Source organism: Vulpes vulpes, chromosome 4, assembly GCF_048418805.1.
Source record: "Vulpes vulpes isolate BD-2025 chromosome 4, VulVul3, whole genome shotgun sequence".
NCBI lineage: Eukaryota > Metazoa > Chordata > Mammalia > Carnivora > Canidae > Vulpes > Vulpes vulpes.
In genome coordinates this window covers 122,336,914-122,355,788 of record NC_132783.1, presented here as the reverse complement: position 1 = coordinate 122,355,788, position 18,875 = coordinate 122,336,914, and the positions used below count along the sequence as shown (strand labels likewise).

General features: G+C 37.1%; 1 pseudogene; it reads left to right on the top strand.

The window, feature by feature from the left end:
• The first annotated feature begins 16,828 nt into the window (after positions 1-16,828).
• On the top strand, positions 16,829-17,401 carry LOC112933786 (cell division control protein 42 homolog pseudogene; annotated as a pseudogene).
• The last annotated feature ends 1,474 nt before the right edge of the window (positions 17,402-18,875 follow it).

The following is an 18,875-nucleotide window of genomic DNA, read 5'->3' as shown; positions in this document are numbered from 1 at the left end:
TAATCCAGGATCTCCTCTTGCTGCCTGGAAATGACAGTTCTGCGCTAGAGCCATTTATGGTTTGCGGGGTCAGTGAGCTCTGACTCAAGGGCGATCAATAAAAACATTTAGTTCAGTAATAAGCTGCTCCCCACCCCACCCCCCGCCCGCCCGCCGCCACCTCTCAATGTACCGAGAAAGATGCGTCACCATCTCGGACAGGGTGTCCCTGAGCGGCCGAGCGCCCTTTCTTTCCCCAGGAGCACAAAGAAGTGACGTGGCTCTCCAGTGTTTTCGTGACCGCTTCACTGGGCAAACCATGGGTCTTCCTTGATCCTCCAGCTGGCTTCCACCACCGAGAAGCTGGCACTGCCATCCAACTGGGAGCAAGGGCACCACTGGGAACAGAGCTTGCTTGCAGTGCCCTTTTTGGAAGGACAAATAGCCAAGCTTGGGGATTCATAATCAAGGATTTGTGGCTCGCATTTCAGATTAATTGAGGTTAAATTAATTATATTTTTTGTCCTCCCCTATGGGATTTTTCTCTTGTTTCAAAAAAGGAGGGAGAGTTTCTGGTTACATCTTGTTATTCTTGTAGTTTGCAAACAACATTGTGTGTGTGTGTGTGTGTGTGTCATTGTCTTGGAATAGATAATATTGCCTCCTTTGAAAACTAACCATAGATGTGGGTGAGAGTAATTTGGTTATGTGCTTAATGTGGTGGTAATACAAACACCACCATCTCCCAGCTTTGGAAGCACCACAAATCCATATCATGCTTTTTCCCTGTCTGGTCTCAACCTCATAACTGTGTGTTAGATGAAAAAAGACAAAATGTGGCAAAACTCAAGTTTCATGAAATCGACGAATTTTAGTAGGGATATATATATATTTTTTAATGCTTTCTGCAGAAAATAATTCTCAACTGTACTCAGGCACTGACTTGTCTTGTTCTCATGGGTAAGGGTTGCTGTTTATTTTGACCTGTCACAAATACAACGTGTTGTTTGAAACTTGTTATACTTAGCAGGTATATGGAGATAATGCTAGACAGGCCACTGAATATGATAAAGTAAAATATGGTGGGAATCAACTTTTAAGGGCTATGTAGGACTTTAATTTTTAAAACCTAGTAGCTTTTTAAATTAGTATTCCTTCAAAATGTTCTGTTTGCTCATAGTCCTGTAATACCCAGCAGTAAACTAGTTGTTCAGTGAACAATAAAGGTGTGATTGACAAAATGTTACTTGTGCAGGTTCTATCCTGCAATCATTTTGATAACTTAAATTACCTATATTCTTAATTAGTTTTAAATAAATTTTCTCTTCCTTCATTAAAAAAAAAATGCCCACACCCAGATAAAAACTTTTTGCCTTAAAAATTTCAATGATTACTTATTGAACAACTATTGATTTGGTTTTTGGTATGTAAGAAGGTTTACTTTAAAAATAGCTTTAGCAAAGGAAAAAGCATATTTGATTTTGGTAGAGGACTAGCAGGAAACAGAAAAAAATGAGATAGATTTGTGAAAAAAGCATATATACTTTGAAACAGTATATTTTAAGCAACACAGGGAAAAATACTTATGGATCAAATAGTGAAAAAAAAATCTCATTTAAACTCACAAAATATACCTGCTAGTTATTTAAAATTTTATACCAGTAGTCAAAAATTTTTGTTATGGTATATCAGTTCTTAAAAAGAAATACTTGAAATTAAAATTGCCTGTCAACCCAAGTACAGTTAAGATTTAATTCCTAAAACAAGATGGGTGACTTTATTTGTAAAATGCAGTAATTTGTTTCCACCAACAGTGAATGCTGAGTGTCTACAATGACTAAATGTGGAACATATAGATTATCAGTTTCTGGAGAATGAAAATGCTCAGTAAATTCTGGAATAATTCACTTTCCCCAGTAAGAAATGGAAATATCTTAGAGATCACTACTTAGAATTCTGTATTTGTATCAAAGTACATTTCATATTTTTAAAACTATGATGTATCCTTGAAGTCTTTACAACTTCAGAGATACTAGTCACTCTTGCATTTTATGCATGGACAAATTTTGCCCATTTATGAGAAGTTAAACACTTGGATGAAAGATGGTATATCACCAATAAAACCTCACCTTTTAGTTCTATTATCCCATCAATGGATTCATAGGTCTCATTAACGTTAATGGAAAATGTCTTTATGTGTCATGTGCAAAACAGCACGTGGAGATATTTCACCCAGCAATGTCTTTATAGCAAGTATGCTAGGGCTAAAATGACCTAAAAAGTTGTTTCCATCACATGAAAGCCCAGAGTGTTAGTCTTGCAGGTGCAAATGAGCATATGAAGTGGCTGGATTAGAATTGACTTTAACACCAGATGAATTATTTTTTTAAAGGGCCTGAAAATACTCCCACCCCCTTTTAGAATTTTTGGGGTAACTTTATTTAACTAATAGTTCAGAAATATTTCTACCAGGCAAATCCAATAGATTCTCTGCCAGTGAGACCTGGTACCAAAGCTGGTTATACACTGCTTACTCAACATATAGGAAGTTGTTTCCATTGAATTATTTACCAGAATTTGAGTGATGCTTTGTTTATTTGTTTTCATTTTGTAGTGGTGATGGACTCTATGAAATCATTCTTGTGGATAAATATATGCATTTGTAATGTGTATTATGGCAGCCTTTGGCCGTGGTATAGAGTTTTCTCTAGGGCAAAGCTAAGTGGCTAGCCTCAGAATAGGATCTGTAACATTACAGAATTGAGTGATGGTCCAAGAGTATAAATGATAAATGTTATTCATCATGAGTGTTGTTTTGTTTTTTCAAGTTGAAATATTCCAGAATCACTTAGTCTACTGACTAAGAATATTTTAAATCTTCTTTATAAGGAATATCAAGAAAGGAGGTGGTTTCTCCTAGAGCAAAAGATGCAGGGTGGTTGTTTCTGCCATGACATGACACTTTTCTATCTGTAAAGCACTTTACAGTCATTCGTTATGCATGAGAGTCCACAGAGCCCGTTTTCTTAATGACCTCTGTACCTGTTTCTCAGCACAGTTCTCTATTTCTTCTTCTTTCCTGCATATGTTTAAGAGCAGAACATCAAAGAAGCAATACTCTGTCCTTGATGACTTCAGTGAGGACTACATTAGATCAGAGAATGAAAACTATTTTGTAGACATTTTCAGTGATGCTCACTCGCCTTACTTCTAGGAATTGAGGGGAAATGCTGAATGGTGATGCGGGTGGATACAATAAATTAGCAAAACTATAATTTATCTCCTTAAAGTAGTGATTCTCAAACTTTGATTTCAGGACCTCTTTGTACTGTTCAAAATTATTGAGGATCTCAAAGAGCTTTTGTTTATGTGGGTTATGTTTATTAATATTACTATATGAGAAGTTAAAAGTGAGGACTTTGAAATATCTATTATTCATTTAAAATAACATGTTACCATAAATAACTTTAAAAAGAAAAATAAGTATAGGTCACAAAACAAGAAATTTATTGAGAGGAGTCACAGAGTTTTCTAATTTTGCAAATCTTTTAAGTATTTGGCTTAATATAAGAGAGCTTAATCCTCATATCTGCTTCATTATTCAATCTGTGGCCATATCTCACATCATGTAGCCTTTGGAAAACTCTATGTCCATTTGTGAGAGTATGAATGTAAAAAGGTAAATAATGTTTTAGCATTATTATGAAAAGGGTTTGACCTTATAGACGTCCTGAGAAAGTTTCAGGGACACCCCTTCAGAGGTCCTCAGAACATATAGTGAGTACTTCTGCCTTAAAAATGGGCTTTTAGGGCAGCCTGGGTGGCTCAGCCCTTTAGCGCCTGCCTTTGGCCCAGGGTGTGATCCTGGAGACCTGGGATCCAGTCCCACGTCGGGCTCCCTGCATGGAGCCTGCTTCTCCCTCTGCCTGTGTCTCTGCCTCTCTCTCTGTGTGTCTCTCATGAACAAATAAATAAAATGTTGTGTTTAAAAAAAATACAGGCTTTTACAGAAAGCTAATAGAGAAAGTATTGTTTGACAGACTTTAATTGCTTATATAATACTCTAGTGATAAAGATTTGCTTTCAACCCAAGTCCGAGTTTTATTTTGTGACTTTTAAGTTCCATCATCAACTACTGATCTGAGAGTCATTTATATCCGGGGCCTTGAAGAAAAAACATATTGTGATGCTATATAACTGAAAATATAAGTCTCCTTCCTAAAAAAAAAAAAAAAATCTAGGAATGACAAACCTATGAATGCGGACTAGTGCATGTAATATGTACTGGACTCCTTTATCTTTTTATCCTTTATCCTCATGTAGTTATGGAGACTGATGAGAACTAAAATCTATAACAAATAATTCAGATTTGGCATAGGTAGAAATTGCTAGCCACAGCAGTCTGAGACAAGGAATTAAAAATAGTTATAATTTGGAGAAGTCATTTGGTTTTTGGAATGAGATAAGCTTGTGAGATGAAAGATTGAAGGCTTGAAAAAAAGCAAGTCAAGGATCATAGCCGTTTCAGGCAAGGGATGGACATTTTTATAGGCAGCATGAAGAGAAAAGGAAAGCATTGGTTTGAGAGATATTCTGAGAAATTGACTAATGTGGAGGAGACTGGCAATCGCCCATCTACATTTGTTTTCCATTTCTTTATAAGCACATGCATTGGCCACATATCCTAGGTTCCCTTACAGCTGGAGGGGGGTGCACATGACCATCCTTGGTGCACATATACAGAATATTGACCATCCTTGGTGCACATCCTTGCCAACAGAATATAGGCAGGAATAATATAGGTTACTCTAGCCTTGGGGGTGTGCTTCCTTTATGTTCTATGTTGCGTTCCCACTAGCTGGAACCCATGAAAGTCCAGCTTTAATACTGGGCAGATGATGAAAGTGCCCTATGGGTATGATGGGACAACATGATGGAAATAACTAATGTTCTAAATAACTTTGAGGAATGCAGCTGCCCACTTATCTGAAGCATTCAGCCTAAACTATAATTGAGAAACAAATTTTTACCTTCTTTAAGCCGCTGATTTATTATTGGGCCCATTGATTACATCAGCTTAGCCTTACCCTCATACAACAGAATATAGAATAGAGCTTTGAGATACTAAGAAATCAAGGATAACTCTAAGGTTGTGAATCTGAATGACAGATTCTGAATAAATCATGTATGTGTTCTTTTCCTTACTTATTCATTTACTCTCTTAAATATTTATCTGGTCCTTATTATATGCTGCGCACTGTTCTTGTGCTGGCTATATGGCAGTGAACAAAGCAAAAAGTTCTTGCCTTCATTAAACCTGTATTTTTGTGGTGCATTTCAATGACATACAAATAAATACACACTATATGAAAGTAGTAATAGATGCTATGAAGAGAAATCAAGCAGATAAAGAGTGCAGAGAATTTGAGGAAGAGTGATCAAGTAAGACTTCTCTGAAGAAGTGACTTTTGAAGAAGTGGTGAGCACTTGAGAAAGTGAAAATGAGATATGTATGTACTGCGTTGGGTCTATATTGAAACTGTACATTTGAGTTTTGATGTGCCCTCGTTGTATCTGGAACTATAAAGAAAGAAATAGGGATCCCTGGGTGGCGCAGTGGTTTAGCGCCTGCCTTTGGCCCAGGGCGCGATCCCGGAGACCCGGGATCGAATCCCACGTCGGGCTCCCTGCATGGAGCCTGCTTCTCCCTCTGCCTGTGTCTCTGCCTCTCTCTCTCTCTCTCTCTCTCTGTGACTATCATAAATAAATAAAAATTAAAAAAAAAGAAAGAAAGAAATAGATCAATGTTGGAGGGTATCTGTAAGTTATTCACCTATATAACTTAGTAAAAACAAAGCAATCTGTGTGGAATAGAAGCAAAAAGCAAGAGGATACAAGGAATATAGTAATTATCAAAGATCTGTGGAAGAAAAGTGACTGGGAAGGTATAAGAAAAAAAAGACATATAAACGTGAGAAATAGGTGAAGAGATCAGGGTGGTGATGAAGAAAAATAAAAGACAATAGAAATGTCTCAGGAACTGAAGCCAGAAGTCTTCAAAGGGGCAGGTATGAAAAGCTGTGCCCCATACATCAGAAAGATCAAGGAAGATAAGGACAGAGAAAATGCCTTTGAACTTGGCTGAATTGAGATCATTGGATACCATAAAGAGGCAAAGATGGAAGCCAGATTTAGGAGGGGAATTAGGGGGAGAAATACTTTAAATATAGTTCATCTAACTCCTCACCATTGTTATTGGACATTTATTGAGTGCAGTGATTCTATAGAGCTCTACTCTGATAGCCAAAGTATTCACTGAGTCTAGTTACCACATTTGTGAAGAATGACTGAAGAAGTACCAGAGTCTGGCACCTCTGTTAACCCTTTTAGAAAGACTCTGGAGGACAGAATTACAGAAATGTTTTTAACCTCTGGCTGCCTGGCTTTGCTGAAATCAGGAAGACTTGAGAATCCACAACCTAAGCAGACAAACCAATTAGATGTTAAAATCCCAGAGGCTACAACTAAGCTGTCAAAAGAAAGTGAGTGTGGAGAGGTAATTATCCAGCAATTATAAGAAACTAGGCAAAAATCTAAGAGGAGAAAGGTCTATTGGCATGTTGTAAAACTGTTTGAGAGGTTAACAATTTGCTTAGTTTTGTTGACACTAGGCTAAAATATGTGTTTCATCAGAAGGTGATGTTCCTTGGACTCTATAGTACTATACTATTAACAACTCAGCTGAAAAGACTCTGAAAACAAACAACATGTTTGAAAATTACAGGAAGTAAAGACATCAGTTGGGCCTTAGAAATTCAGGTGGCAAGAAGCAAAATCCTCCTGCATTTTGTATTGTGATCCATCATACAGCTGATGCTTTGCCAGGCTGAAAACACTTTTCAGAATCAGATGGCATACAGCTTTGCATCTCCAAGGTGTCTATGGCAAGGGAAAATCAGTGAGAAAATCTACCATAACTTGCCTTTTCTGAAATGTATTCTTCCCAATAACTGCTAGTTTCTCTGAGTTTTACTTCGCGCTGTGCAAAATAATAGGGCATATAAAACTGTAGGTTTGCCTGTACTGCAAACCCATTAAGAGTAAATAAAAACTAAACCTAGTAACACACACAAACACACTAGGTTAGTTATTATTTGTAGTTCAAAATAATTTTAGAAGATCAATTATCCCCTACCCAATACTTTGGAGTATAATCAAGAGAATAAAACATAGAATCTTTAGTCAAGGTAGCCATGAATTGAGGAAAAAGAAAAAAGTCTTACTTGATTTGAAGCCAACACAAATGAAATGGAAAGGGATGGGTAAACGAACAGGGTGGAGTATGGAAAAGTGTGACTAGACAAAGCAAAAGATTTCAGTGAGGATAGTTGAAATACTTAGTTTTAAAAATGTTTTGTCATGGTATTTTCTTTAATGCTGTTTTTCTCTCAGAATGATAGATATTTCATTTTTTCCCCCAGGCTCTAAATTTGGGATTATGTTAAAGCACATAGGCAATAAAATAAAGACACCCTATAATCTTAGTTATTCTATTCCCTGTGTAACCCAGAATTGTCACACAAAATTAAATTGTCACACTATTTAATCTATATTTTTTCTGAAAAAAATTAGCATTTGTGTTTATCCTATGTACTTTCTAAAATGTATATCATGTACAAAGTATATTAGTAGTGGAAACATAATTTACCTCTTATAACTAGACTAATTTGCTATCACCTGACATTAGTTACTTTTTTTTTTCAAATACAAAGTCTTGATTGTCTTTATGGAAAAAAAAAATGCCACAATAAGCGAGTCTACATTTGTTTTCAGAAAATTGTTTTTCTTATACAGAGAAAAAAGCATTTTTCTTCAAAATGAATGATGATAAATCTATTTTTATACTTGAGATTTAATGAGAATCCTTTCCTTCCCCACTACCCAGTAAATCAGAGTGGCAGCCTGAAATCACTCACTACTGCTTAGCAAGAATACCTAAGCAACGAGTTTGGGAAAGTTGTAGAGTTACATGAAGGTCTCGGTTTTGTAAGACATAATGCAATTAATGATCTTAGAAAAACAGGATAAATTCATGAAGTTGGACATTCTATAAGAGTCCCCCCCCCCAAAAAAAAAATGCACACCACTTTGAGTGAAAACTGGTTTCTGTAAAATAAACAGATCTTTGCAGGTTGCCAAAAAAAAAAAAAAAAAAAGAGTCCCCAAACCTCTTGGCATTGAACTAATTAGCCCTATAGTAAGCCATGCATAAGCTAGATGGGTGGCTGGATGACAGTGGCAGTAAATGAGATCTTTTGTGACACCTTCTTAGTTTAGGAATGTCCTAAGTGTCCCCAGAGGCTGTATCCTGAATGAATCAAGGCTTCTGTTGTGATCTATATCCTCTGATCCCTAGCACATATTCTTATATCAAACATGAATGGATAGGAAGTATGGGGAAGAGAAGAAGGCTTGCGAATCATTAACCCAGTTGAAGTTTGCCATGAGTGAAATAATCTTGTATTTGAACAGCCAATCAGGACTGGAAATCAAGTGTGAGGCTGATGAGAAAATGGCACTTCCTTCTTCTTGTCACAAAAATGAGACTTATAAACATTTGGCTCTCTAAACTCTTCTACTAGAACTACCATTTAATGGTTGTCTTCTGTGTACCAGGCACCAGATTAGATGCTAGCTTTATATTGTTTCTCTTTCTCAACTACAAACTTGTATCCCATTTCGCAGAAAAGGAATCTCCAGTCAAAAGAAGTTGCCCAGTGTCTCAGAGTCTATGGCTAGAGGCACAACTACATTTAAATTAATTGCACTTGCAATTTGCATAACAACACTTCATTCTGATATGTTTATTCACAAAGCCCTTTTCATTGTTGACATGCAATCAAGGAAAGCCTAAAAAGTTTTAAGTGTAGCTTTTTGACATCAGGAATCATTTTTTTCCCTTGAAAAGCAAACCCTTCAGCTCATCAGTAAACAAAACTTATAGGTACAACCATGTGTTTGTGGTTATCATTGCTGTCCAAGTCCAGCTCTATGGGTCACTTTCAGTTTCTGGAATGTACCATGTTTGTTTTGTCTTGGTTTTGTCTTCTTTTGATTCTCCCCACTTGGCCCTCTATAAGGATTATTTCCTATAACGCACCATCCATCTGCCTAATCCCAACTCAGCCTTTGGTTTCTTAGTTCAGACAACAGGTCCCTAAGAAGCCCTGGTCAAATGCCCCAGCTGTGTGCTCATACAGACTGCCTTTGCCTGCTTGCATGCTTCTATCCCCCACTAGCCTACAGGTTCCCAGAGTCTATTTTCTTCAGCTTTGTATTCCCAGAACCAGCACAATGCAGAACAAGTACTCAAATATTTATTCACTGTATTTACATTAAAGTACGAGTGACTATTAGACCCACCAAAGTCAGAGGGAACTGCACTGCTTTATTAAGGGAAGGAAGAAACAGAAACAGAAAATAGGGCCATTTCAGAATGAGGGCTGGAGTTTAATAAAATGATGAGAGAGAGACAGATAGAGACAAAGAGACATAGAGTTGGAGGTGTGGTGAGAGAGAGAGTGAGAGAGTGTGCTATAGTTTACTGGAGTCAGGCAGTCTTGGATATTAATACTTGCTCTTTGACCTTGGGCATGTTACTTTACTTTTCTGAACCACTTTTTCATGTGTTTACAAAAGAGTTGTTGGACTAGTTTGATGTGGGCCTACTATGTAAAAAACCATAAATATGGTATTATTATTATTATTATTATTGGTATGAGAAAATTATTCTCCTGAAAGAATTTACTTGGTTCTATGCATCTTTTCTTTGTTCTTTGTTGAGATGGATGCTGAGTCTTTATGCTTTTTCTTGATTTTAGACAAGGTAGGGGATGCTTTATATTTTCACATCTGTTTTCCTTTCTGTTGTTCCTATTTTCTTCATGAGAATGCTTGTATACATATACTCCTATGGCTCCTTTTAACTGAGGAGAATATGCAACTTTATTTTTTTATTTATTTTTTTTAGAATATGCAACTTTAAAAGGATTTAACAAATAATTAAAAGATAATCTTTAAAAAATCATACTTTAGTACCACCCAATTCTTTTTTGCATATAACTTCCCAGAAGTGCAGATTCTTACCTTGTTACAATTGTTGTGTATGTGTATCATATATGTGCATATATAAAAATATATATTGTGTTTTGCTCTTTTGCTTAATATCTTATAATAAGTATTATCCATCTGTACTCCCAGAATCAAAAACATCTTGAGAAAAAGGCTTTGTTCCATCCATTGATCCCTTAAGCTCTTCTCATTGGTTACCATTGTACAGTCTAAATGTAATAGTCCATCTGACATTATTGTGGATGTTCTATTATTTCATCACATTTCTTGTGGCATAGATTCCTAACCTTTTAATTATGGCAAAATATTCAAAAGGTGAATGAAACAACCCCCAAAGGAGCTTCTGGTATAATATAGTAGCCCAGGCTTATTGTCCTTGGCTTAAAACTGATTATGTGAAAGAACAGTGTGCACCTCTAGAAAGGCAAGCAATTCTGTCATCAGATAAATGATTGCAGCCTTCAGTGGGCTGGCTCCCTTTATTTTAGCTACTGGTTGTAGAGCTGTGAGAGAAGCCTGCATGGAGAATGAAGGCCCAGACTTTTTCTTTCTTTCTTTCTTTCTCTTTTTTTTAAAGACTGAAATGTCAAGCTATGTGACTATGCCCGGCAGAAGACGACCCCCTGCGAGATGTGATAAGCCCCAGGCCCTCTCCACACACTGCTCTGAATATGCTGTGGGAGGGCTTCCCAGGCTGATGGAACTAATGACAGTAATAGCTCTGGGTAATTTGTCTTTTTCCTTACTGTGCACATTCTCTCCATGTGGTGCACTTTACACCTACCACCAGGCTCACATCTGGAATGCTACGACCCTCTCAGTCCTGATTCAGAGAGGTTGAATTCTCCTGTAAAGTAAATCTGACCTCTAATTTTCTTAATAATTCAGGATTATGCTAATGCTACTCACAACCAGTGTAGAATGGTACAGGAACACTGAAGAAAGCTTAATCCCTTGTACTGGAAGCATGACCAAGCTTTTCTTGTATATTTGGCTATAATTTGTCTTCTGTATCATTCTAATAGAGAAAATAAAAATTTTGAAAAGTGTGTCATTTACATCACTTATGCCTTGTTTCTGGTTGTAGGGCATCCACTGCTTAAGAAGAAATTGTCTGTTTCTTTTCCTTGGTAAAAAGATTTTCTACTAAGGATTTATAAGAATACTAATGATAGGTTTGGGTTTTTAATTCTAACTGTAAAAAATACTTAGATAGTTAAAAAGACTGACAAAATAATTTCAGGGATAGATAAAACAGACTTCACAACAGCTTAATCTCATAAATGCAGAGTGCTTTCAGGAAGATTTTAACAATAAAAAATCCTTTTTTTTTAGTGCTGGTTCCACAACAAAATTATACTTTTAATATTGTATTTACGTCTTATGTTTTTTGTATTTATGTTTTAAATAGCTGTATTATTAAAAGTGTAAGCATCTGAACATATCTTTTAGAAAAACATGAATGATCTTAAGTTTTAAGAAATGTTTGTACTACATTAAAAAGGGTAGCCTCTTCAATCTTAGCTCTCTGTGAATAAAGGGAGAATAAATTAGTATGTGAAAGATTCCCCCAGAGAGCAAGAGATTCTCAGCCATTGTAGAGGTATGAGAACCACACTATTTGCCAGGAAAAATATGTATGCTTATTAGTATGGGTTTCTGGATCATTCTGTCAAAATATTTATAAAGTTATTTCTATGTTATACATAGACACTTAATTTTATTATTTTCTTCTTCAGTCCAGGTGTAAGAAGGCACTAGCCTTGTTTTGAGGACTAAAGATTGTACACAATTATGAACTGTTTATATTGGTTAGTAATTTATATTTCTCACAAGCAATGTAGAGATTATAAACATTTTCCATAAATAATATCTGCGTCTATAATTGGTCAATAAAAAGATAATTCATCAGTGGTGTTCAGTCTCTCTCAGTACCCTTCACTACTGTCTCCATCGTTCAAGCTTCACACCAGTTTGAAGGCAGAATAATTCTCATCCCCCAGTATCAGGTCACCTTAGAATTTAACCATGGACTCAGACTACTCCATAAAATCCCTTATTTACCTTCTGGATGGATGGTAGAAATAGATTCCAGAAAAAAATATATATTCTTTTCTGATGGGTATCCTAAGAGGTCAACATCTACCAATTGGTTTAGGATAAAGCCAATCTAATTAGGGAAAGAGAAACAGGGAAAATTATCATCCTGTATGTCCCAGTGTCCTCCCTAGATCATTCCCTTCTGCCAGGTCTGAGCCTTTAGGAAGGGTTGCTCTAGGAAAAAATAGTGATCGCTATCCCCGGGTAAAGTAAAACAAGCTGCAGAAAGGCTGCTGTGGAGGCTGATTGTGACAGGTGTACTGCATTGACCTTCCTGGGTCTCATCCCTTTGGGCAAGATTTGTGCACAGAGTGGAACCTTCTGCTTATATGACAGAGCATGGGAAGTGAGGTAGTTGAGAGCAGCTTAGCTGATAGGTTTGGGATCCTGCAAAGATCTGCAGCATTTTGAATATTACACTCTCTTTTATATATAGTTCTTTAAGATATTTGACAAGAAAATCCCCCAAAGAACAACAACAAATTAGATATTATCCGTGTGATTTCAGCAGAATCTGTGTAGGATGAAGTCAGTCAGTTTATTTCACTGAATTAGTCGATAACCCAGTAACGAGAAATTTACAAGAACACCCAGTTCAGGATGAGACCAAAGTTGACTACACCAGTTGTTTTACCGATACCTTGCATTTACTGAGCTAGGATCCTCATATGCATTACTTTACACAATCCTCCCAACTGCTCTAAATGGTTCATGTTATTACAGAGAAGGAAGGTGAAGATCAGAGAGGCTCAATATAGGGAAGGTGATCTGTTTGACTTCTGTCAAGCCCTCCATCTTGTTTCTCATCCTTTAATCCACCCTCCCTTCTCCTCCCCACTCCCTTCCCTGCCCATGTGTGGTTTTCATCTCAAAAGACAAGAATGTTCTGAGGATCCCTGGGTGGCTCAGTGGTGTAGCGCCTGCCTTCAGCCCAGGATGTGAGCCTGGAGCCCCGGGATTGGGTCCTGCATCAGGCTCCCTGCATGGAGCCTGCTTTTCCCTCTCCCTCTTCCTGTGACTCTGCCTCTTTGTCTCTCTGTGTCTCTCATGAATAAATAAAACCTTAAAAAAAAGACAGGAACATTCTAAAAAAACAAAGGTCTACACAAGAAAGAATCAAGTGCATGGAGGCTTGAATCCCATTTCTGCCAGTTGAGTGAGCTGGGCAGTTAGCTGACCTCTCCAGGTCTCACTGTTCTCCTCGACGAGCTGTGGATCATCCTAACTCATAGAAGACTGAGCGAGAGAATCAGATCAACTGCTGAGCACAGCAGGCACTCAATGAACACCACACATTAATTTATAATGATAAACCTCCCAGTCAAAGTTTGAAAGGTTTTTTTTTTTTCCCCCTTTCCTTCAGGAACTTGAAGTAGAGGTCTTTATAAAAACATACCCTTTTCCTTTAGAAGACTCATAAAATTGAAACACATTTATACATAAAGGCATATTTATTTACATTTTTATAAAACGTGGCCTCTAAGATTGTCAACATTTTTTGGACAGAGTTATTATATGTAAAATAAGACTTCGGAATATTTTTCTTTAAACCAATTTCTTTGGCTTGTAAAAACGGTAAGCATGGCATTTTGATTTAGATAGTAGTTAAGATTTTACAGCTTATTTGGCTGATTCTTGAGAAATGCTGATAGTCACATATCTTGAGCTGCCTTCCTGCCGGTACCACCTTTCTGGAAGAAGTGCTTCCTTGCATATTGCGGGCAGAATGGGGAAGCTAACCTGTCCTTAAGAAAGCTTACTGGGTAAGTATCTCAGCTGTTACACTTTCATTACTTCATTGATTTAGCATAGGCTTAGTGAAGTCTTAAGTATGTCTAAATTCTATGAAATTACAAAGATATGTTAAAAAAGGCCTTTTGACTTAAGGCTGCTTATTGTTGAGTAAGGGAGCTGAAACATTATCTATGAACAAATATAAACCTGTGCAAGGGCAAAAAACTGAGTTCACAGGAGGAAGAATCCCTTCAGCTGAAGGGATTAGGCTTCACAGATGGGTGATTTTTGAACTTGGTTATTGATTTGGAAATGGATAAAGGGGAAGACATTTTAGGGGGAAGAAGGAAGGAATAAAATGAACAATACCATGAATGTTGGTGTGAGGGCTGTGTACGGGGAACAATGGGAAGGCCTCTCTGATGTGCATTTTCACAGTTGGTTTACAGCAGAATGACATACTCCCAAGCCTACCTGAACCTCCCGAAAGTCCCTCTGGGATAAGGGCTGGGATCAGCATGTTTAACATGGATCCCAGCTAACTGGGATAGAACCACTGAGAAACAGACACGGCTGAGTACCTGGAAGTAGCGGAATGGCTGGAGGGTAGACAAGTGGTTCTTAGTCCAGGCTGCACACACATTAGGATCCTACAGAGGTGGATCTTCCGCCTGTCACCCTCTTTCTCTCCCTTTTCTCTTCTTCCTCCTCCTCCTTCCTCTATCTCTTTCTTTTATACCTAAGCCCCAGGCCAATTAAACTAGAATCTGAGAGTGGGGACTTGCATCAGTGTATATATTTTTCACTTTTTATTATGGAATTTAAAGAATTGAAATATAATTAACATACAGTGTTATGTTAGTTTCAGGTGTATAATATAATGATTCAACAATTCTATATGCATTATTCAGTGCTCACCACAATAAGTGTACTCTTATTTCCTTGATCTATTTCACCCATCCTCCCATTTACTCCTCTCTGGTAGCCACCAGTTTGTTTTCTGTATTTAAGAGTCTATCATGATCTCAGGTCCTGAGATCAGGCACCTTGTCTGATCTCTGTACTTAGTGGAGAGTCTGCTAGAGATTTGCTCCCTCTCTCTCTGCCCTTCACCATCACATGCCCATTCTCTTTCTCCCTCCTTCTAAAAAGAAATGAATAGATCATTAAAAAAGGAAAAAAAACAGTAATTTTTCAATATCATGAAAGAGCTAGTTACATTCTAATTTTTTGCTGTTTCATAAATGTGAATGCATGTGTGTATAATTTTTTACAGATTGTTTGAATCAGAGTTTTGACTAAGTGCACACATTATGATTGGTTGGTATGTCTCCTTCAATCAATGTGTTTCCTCTCCATTTCTCTCTCTCTCTCTCTCTCTGCCTCTTTTGGTTTAGTTTTCTTCAAAAAACTAGATTGTCCTACAGTTTTCCTCACCCTGCATTTTACTGATTACATTCCTGTGGTATCATGTAACATATTTTCTAATCATTTTGTAGATATTTGGATCTTGAGGGTTTTTTTTTTTAAGATTTCATTTATTTATTCATGAAAGACACACACACAGAGAGGCAGAGACACAGGCAGAGGGAGAAGCAGGCTCCAAGCAGGGAGCCCGACGTGGGGCTTGATCTCGGGACCCCAGGATCACCCCTGGGTGGAAGGCGGCGCTAAACTGCTGAGCCACCGGGCTGCCCTGGATCTTGAGGTTTAACAAGATTTAGATTCCAGGTTTTTTTGTTTTGTTGTGTTGTGGTTTTGTTTGTTTTGTTTCTTGCAAGACCATTTTCTAGATAGCGGTGTGTTCTTCCATTAAAAGCATATAATACCCGTGTATCTCTCTTATTGAGGTGTAGCAACCACTGATAATCAATGCCTAAAGCCATTTATTTAATATAAATTGCAAAATGATGATATTCTATCTTCATTTACTTGCTGGAAAACTTCTGTAAAGAGACATTTTATCTCATCTACTAGCTGCTTAAAAAGTGGTACCGTTTGAATAGGAAATGCAGGATACATGATTCTCTCTTATCTACCAGTTTTCAAAATAATGAATTTGTTCATCAGCATCACGTAATGGAATACAATTATTAAATTAATTATTTTACTTACTATTAATATAAATGTAAACATGTATGGAGTATCCAAGTCCAAAGCAATGTTACTGTTATTGATGCTCAGATTGTTCTTTCTTTGCTTAGTGGGAACCTCTTCAGTTTGGCTCCTGAGTTCTTTTGATATAACCCTAATAATATTTAAAATATTATTTACTATTTAGATAATTAAATAATATCTAAAATATTATTTACTATTATTTACTATTTAATATCTAATATTTAAAATATTATTTACTACGACATGTTCCAGTATCATCACATACACTTCCTGCCCCAAACCTACAGTCAATTATCTCTCCAAAGAGCCCTGATATCTTTTAGTTGGAAACCATATTTTAAGACTACAGTCTGGATGCTAGTGGTTCTCATTGCTATTATGCAATGTTTTTGAGCCTTTTCAAAAGAAAGAGCTAGGGAAGAATTTTTTTTTTAAGTTACCAACATATCACAAATTTATACTGATACTTTTATTTTTTTTTTGATTTTTTTTATACTGATACTTTTAATTTGAAGCCAGAACTACAGGGTATTTCCTCTTCACTGGCTTTCCTCCAAATCCCAATTCTCAATGACATCAGAAATATTAGAATTGGAATGTTTTGTACTAAATCATTTGCTTTGTCCTACAATGCACACATGGAAGTTTCATATTAACAATACTAGAGTGGAGGGGACTCTGTGTAGTGCTGCCAATGTCCTGTTGGAGCAACTGAGATCATCACTGATTTTGAAATATTTAAAGTGGATTCAGTGCTGTTTCAGCAATGCAGAGAATTAAGTGCAGTGTTGTGGGCAATGGTGCCATTAGTAAAACATGTGTCCTGATATCCTACACAACTGATTTCCATCTGAGTATGTACTGACTATTTTTTGACAAACATGCAGTCACAGTTATGATTGGTGGAGAGCCATATACTCTCAGACTTTTTGGTACTGCAGGGCAAGAGGATAGTGACAGATGATGACGGCCGAGTTATCCACAAACAGATGTATTTCTAGTCTGTTTTTCAGTGGTCTCTCCATCCTCACTTGAAAATATGAAGGAAAAGTGGGTGCCAGAGATAACTTACCCTTGTCCAAAGGCTCCTTTCTGGCTTGTTGGGACTCAAATTGACCTCTGAGATGACCCCTCTACGATTGAGAAACTTGCCAACAACAAACAGAAGCCTATCACTGCAGAGACTGCTGAAAAGCTGGCCTGGGACCTGAAGGCAGTCAAGTGTGTGAAGTGTTCTGCACTCACACAGAAAGGCCTAAAGAATGTATTTGACGAAGCAATATTGGCTGCCCTAGGGCTTCCAGAACTGAAGAAGAGCCGCAGGTGCATGCTGCTATGAACATCTCTCTAGAGCCCTTTCCGCACAGCTGTTGTCAGCGTCATTCTAAAAGCAATGTTAAATCAAACTAAAGATTAAAGGTTAAAATTCGTTTTTGCAAAAATGACAAATGCCCTGCACCTTCCCACAGGCACTCTGGTGTGAGACAAGGCCTGTAGGGATGATCTCCTTCCACCTCTCAGTACTAGTTTATTAGAGTAACTGTGTATTGTCAGAGGTGATTAATATTAGTTTTTGTTTTGTTGTTTTAAAAAATTGTTTAAAAGCAAGACATGCTTATGATGACTCTATAACAGACTAATCTGGGTCATTGAAGCTGCTCCCAGACTCCATCTATCCACTCTGGAGAATAATCTGGGATATTTAGTTTTTTTTCCCCCTTTTTTTGTGGGGGCAGAGCATGTGTTTGGAGTTTGTTTTTATTTAGTCATTTTTAAAATTTATTTATTTATTTATTTATTTATTTATTTATTTAGAAGAGACACAGAGAGAGGCAGAGACACAAGGCAGAGGGAGAAGCAAGCTCCCTGAAGGAGTCTGATTTGAGACTAGATCTGGAACCTGGATGCTAAGAGCAGACACTTAGCTGCTGAGCCCCCCAAGCATCCCCATTGAGTCATGTTTTTAAAGTTCATTAACCACTGGACGGCCTTATGGTTTGATGGATTGATGGACAGCCTTTATGGATTGATTCCACATTCTACTTCCTAGACCCAGTTTAGAAAACTTGTTCCCACCTGGTGTTCCTAGAAGGAGTATAGTAAATGCCTCATTTAATAACATACTCCTTTTTGAACATTGCCTTTTTTCTCCACCCTTAAGTAGGTCCAGTAACTGATGAAACTCATGAAAGTAAGTGGAACCTATCTTACCCCTCTTTTTTTTTCTAAGATGCACTATTTATGTGACTGTGACTTTCAAGAATTGTTTGTCATTTGCTAATTTTTTTGAAGTTAATTTCTAACTTCTTTCGTTGATAAATGAAGAAAAATATTTCAACTTTTGAAATACACCAAATGGATTGAGTACAAAATTGAAAAACATTTTTTCCCTGTCAGTTATTGTCTTATATGCTTAGGATAGATGTCCCGCTTACTAGTGTATGATACAGTATTCCTAGAACTTAGATGAAAACCTGGTAAATCAAGGAAATGTGAGGGGTGTAGCCAGAAGATAGATGTCTATGGAATGATGCACAACCTCTTTCAAGTTGGGAGGTTGGAGACTTGCTTCATGAAGAAGCTGGGGATGGGGAAGACATTTAACAATATGAGGACCAGTCACATGAATCCCCTCATTTCTCTTTTGTTTATGAGGAGCCCTGGAGTAGCTTAAGGGCTGTGGAGTTTAATAATAAATAAATAAATAAATAAATAAATAAATAAATAAATACAATGTAGAGTCTTACGATTTTGCTTTTCTTCATAACTATGTGTTAGTAAGGATTTTGTTTACCTATTTTGGTTTCAATTTC